Below are 5,114 nucleotides of genomic sequence, written 5' to 3' on the forward strand. Positions count from 1 at the left end.
ACCCACACAGAGTTAATAAACAAATTCAGCAAAGTTGCAAGGTACAAGATCAACACACAAAAATCAGTTGTGTTTCAGGGCCGGCCCAGTGGCGCAGCGGTTAAGTGCGCACGTTCTGCTTTGGTGGCCCCGGGGTTTGCCAGTTCGGATCCCAGGTGCACACATGGCACTGCTTGGCACGCCATGCTGTGGCAGGCGTCCCACGTATAAAGTAGAGGAAGATGGGCACAGATGTTGGCTCAGGGCCAGTCTTCCTCAGCAAAAAGAGGAGGATTGGCAGTAGTTAGCTCAGCGCTAATCTTCCTCAAAAAAAAAAAAAATCAATTGTGTTTCTAAGCACCAGCAATAAACAATCTGAAAAGGAAGGTAAGAAAAGTAATTCCTGGGGCTGGCTCCATGGCCCAGTGGTTAAGTTTCTGCCCTCCACTTTGGTGGCCCAGGGTTTTGCCGGTTCGAATCCTGGGCGTGGATATGGCACTGCTCATCAGGCCATGCTGAGGTAGTGTTCCACAAGTCACAGCTAGAAGGACCCACAACTAAAAAAAAAATACACAACTATGTACCGGGGGGCTTTGGGGAGAAAAAGGAAAAGTAAAATCTTAAAAAAGAAAAGAAAAGTAATTCCTTTTGCAGTAGCATCCAAAAGAATAAAATAAGGAAATAAATTTAACCAAGACGGGGAAAGGTTTCTACACTGAAAACTATAAAACATTGTTCAAAGAAATTAAAAGAAAAAAATTGAAAAAAAAGAAAAGCTATTAAAGACCTAAATAAATGGAAGGACATCTTGTGTTCATAGTTGGAAGACTTTATGTTGATGGCAGCACTGCCCAAAGCAATCTACAGATTCAGTGCAGTCCCAAGCAAAAGCCCGTCAGCCTGTTTGCAGACATGGAAAAGCTGATCCTCAAATTCATGTGGAACTGCAAGCGGCCCCGAATAGCCAAAACAATATTGAAAAAGAACAAAGTTGGAGGAGTCACATTTCCTCATTTCAAAACTTATTACAAACTACAGTAACCAAACAGTGCAGTATTGCCGTAAGGATAGACATGTAGACCAGTGGAATAGCATTTTTTAAAAAAATTTTTTTGAGGAAGATCAGCCCTGATCCAACATCTGCTGCCAATCCTCCTGTTTTTGCTGAGGAAGACTGGCCCTCAGCTAACATCCAAGCCCATCTTCCTCCACTTTATATGTGGGACTTATATGTGGCACACTTAACCGCTGTGCCACAGAGCTGGCCCCTGGAATAGCATTTAAAGTCCAGAAATTAGCCCATATATCTGTAGGCAACTGAGTTCAACAAGGTTGCCAATACAATTCAATGGGGAAAGAATAGTCTTTTCAATAAATGCTGCTGGAAAAACTGGATACTCACATGCAAAAGAATAAATTCTGCCTCACATCATCTACAAAAATTAAAATGCATCAATGACCTAAATATACAACCATAAAACTCTTAGAAGAAAACATAAATATTCACGGCCTTGGATTTGGCAATGGATTCTTAGATGACACCAAAAGCACAAGCAATGAAAGAAAAGAGAGAAGTTGGACTTCATCAAAATTAAAAACTTTTGGAGCTGGCCAGGTGGCACAGTAGTTAAGTTTGCATGTTCTTCTTCAGCGGCCCGGGGTTCGCCAGTTCGGATCCCAGGTGCAGACATGGCACACCTTGGCAAGCCATGATGTGGCAGGCGTCCCACATATAAAGTAGAGGAAGATGGGCACAGATGTTAGCTCAGGGCCAGTCTTCCTCAGCAAAAAGAGGAGGATTGGCGGTGGTTAGCTCAGGGCTGATCTTCCTCAAAAAAAAATAAAAGAAAAGAAAAAAGGAAGATGGGCACAGATATTAGCTCAGGGCCAGTCTTCCTCAGCAAAGAGGAGGATTGGCAGTAGATGTTAGCTCAGAGCTAATCTTCCTCAAAAAAAAATTTTTTTAATTAAAAACTTTTGTATTTCAAAGGACACCATCAAAAAAGTGAAAAGACAACCCACAGAATGAGGGAAAATATTTGCACAACCTATATTTGATAAGGATCCAGTATCCAAAATATATAAAGAGCTCTTACAAGTCAACAATAAAGACAATCCAAATTAAAAATGGGCAAAGAACTTGCATATACCCAAGAGAATTGAAAACCTATGCTCAGACAAAAACTTGTACACGAATGTTCATAGCACGAATAGTTTATTCATAATGCCAAAAAGTGGAAACAACTCAAATGTTCATCAACTGATGGATAAACAAAAGGTGGTATAGCAGTCCCTCCTTCCTTATCCATGGTTCCACTTTCTGTGGTTTCAGTTACTCACGGTCAACCACAGTCCAAAAATATTCAATGGAAAATTCCAGAAATAAACAATTCATGTTTTAAATTGTATGCCATTCTGAGTAGCATAATGAAATCTCACACCATCCCGCTCGGGGTTGTGAATCATCCCTTTGTCCAGTGCATCCACGCTGTATACGCTATCCGCACGGTAGTCAGTAGCCGGCTAGGTTATCAGACCAACTGTCATGGTATCACAGTGGTTGTCTTCAAGTCACCCTCATTTTACTTAATAATGGCCCCAAAGTGCAAGAGCAGTGATGCTGGCAATTTGGATATGCCAGAGAAATTGTGCTTCTTCTTTTAAGTGAAAAGGTAAAAGTTCTTGACTTAGTAAGAAAAAAAATGTATGCTGAGGTTGCTAAGATCTACGCTTTTATTAGAGTATATTGTTATAATTATTCTATTATTAGTTGTTGTTAATCTCTTATGGTGTCTAATTTATAAATGAAACTTTATCATAGGTATGTATGTATAGGAAAAAACGTAGTATATATGGGGTTCAGTACTGTCCGTGGTTTCAGGCATTCATTGGGGTCTTGGGACATAATCCCCGTGGATGGGGGACTACTGTATAGCCCTACAAGGGGATGTTATTTGGCCATAAAAAGGAGTGAAATACTGATACAGGCTATAACATGATCCTTTAAAACATGCTAAGTGAAAGAAGCCAGACACGGAAGACCACATATTGTATGATTCCATTTATACTAAATAGACAGAATAGGCCAATCCATAAAGAAAAGTAGATTAGTGGCTGCCTACGGCTGGGGGAGAGAGGACTTGGCGAGGGTTGGGGGGTGACTGCTAACGGGTATGGGGTTTCTTTTTGGGTGATGAAAATGTTCGGAGAGTAGTAATGATGATTGCCCAATTCAATGAGTATACTAAGTCACTGAGTTGTAAGCTTTAAAAGGGTGAATTTTGCAGTATGTGAATTATATCTCAATAAAGCTGTTATTTTAAAAAAGCCCTGGCATATAAACCAGTGCAGTTGGAGAACAGTGAGTGGTAGAATGCATTTATTCATTCATTCAAAAATAGACATTGTGTGCTTACCATATGTTCTAGACATTGTGGATATGTGGCTACAGTATTAAATAAAACAAAAATATTTGTTGTTATGTGCTTAAATAGCTAGCACTTATATAGCACTTATCAAGTGTGAGACATTTTACTTACTGCTGTGTGTATAGTAACAATTTCCATAACAACTCTCTACCAGTATTATCCCCATTTCACAGATAGCACAAAGAGCTTAAACAACCCACTTGATGTTCTGCAGTCACAGAGCTAGGATCCCACCCTTCAGTGTGGCTTCAGAAGCTGGGCTGTTAGCCTCCAAACTGTTCTGCCCAAATTACATTCCAACTGAACCAAAAGCTGAGGAGCTGACTAGGCAGGGCCATAGGCCACAATAGGACATTCAGAATTTATCCCTGGGACCAGCCTGGTGGCATAGTGCTTAAGTTCAGCGCAGTCCACTTTGTCAGCCCGGGGTTTAGGTTCAGATCCTGGGCACGGACCTACACCACTCATCAAGCCATGGTGTGGCAGGTATCCCACAAACAAAGTAGAAGATGGGCACAAATGTTAGCTCAGGGCCAATCCTCCTCAAGCAAAAAAAAAACCAGGATTGGCAACAGATGTTAGCTCAGGGCCAATCTTCCACACGGGGGGTCACGGTGGGGTGGGAAGAAAAAGAATTTATCCCTTGTGCAAAAGGACATTATTAAAGGGTTCCAAGCTGGGGATAATTTATGAGGATTCCTCTGGCTGCTTGGGGAGAATGGATCACTGGCATCAAGGATTCAAGCAGGGGACCAGTTAGGGACTCATATGATATTCCAGGTGAGAAGGTAGTCTGGTCTAGTGGCATTCTTTCATTTAATCTTTCCAATTCTGTGAGATGAGTGAGTATTGGTGGCCTCATTTTACAGATGAGGGGAAAAGTTAGGTGTCTGGAAACTTTTAAGGCCTCAGAGCTAGTGCCATTTCTGTCGAACTTCTGACTTAGCCGAATTTCTGAATCCAAGTCCTGTATTTGGTTATTTAATGATGCCTCAAACACATAATTGTCTCACCCTGAGGTAGAGAATGCCCCCATTTTACCAATGAAGTAACCGAGGCTGAGGGGCCAGAACCTGGTCTGGAATCTGATTTGCCCGACCCCAAGCTTCTCTGGAGTTTCTGCAGTTGCCCACGTGCCCCATGCTGCCCACTCGCCTCCCTAACTGCGGCCTTTCTATCACACACACTTGACTGTGTGCCTCCTAGGCTAAAATCCTCTTAGTGGCACATTACCCTTCAGATAATTCATGCTCCACGACAAGGAATCTGGAATCCTCCAGTTCCCAAAGTGCCCAGGCTCTGTGCTTGGGTCCTCAGTCCACCTGGCAAACTGCTACTCATTTTTCAAGACCAAACTGGTGTTGCCCATCAGATCCTCCCCTGTCCAGCCAGCCGCGTGCTTTCTTTCCTGTCAGTGTTCCACGGAATCTTGTAACATGCCTTGAGCAGACTGTAATTGACAGGGCGCCATCTGTTTTCTGCTCATAGCCCCTGTCCGCAGGAGAGGGCCCGGGACCTAGTGAGCACTGAACAAGGCAGGGGTGGGAGCCCTCAGCACGGCACTGAAACTGCAGGCACTGAAACTGCAGGCACGGATCTGGCCTCCTGGGCAGAGCAGTTAACACTACCCAGTAGTGGCCTTAGGCCAGAAGGCTCAGACGTGTCTCAGGCCCCTTCCCACACACCACTCAACAGGCTAGTTTTTTT

The sequence above is a fragment of the Equus asinus genome, chromosome 5 (genome assembly GCF_041296235.1).
Source record: "Equus asinus isolate D_3611 breed Donkey chromosome 5, EquAss-T2T_v2, whole genome shotgun sequence".
Taxonomy (NCBI): Eukaryota; Metazoa; Chordata; class Mammalia; order Perissodactyla; family Equidae; genus Equus; species Equus asinus.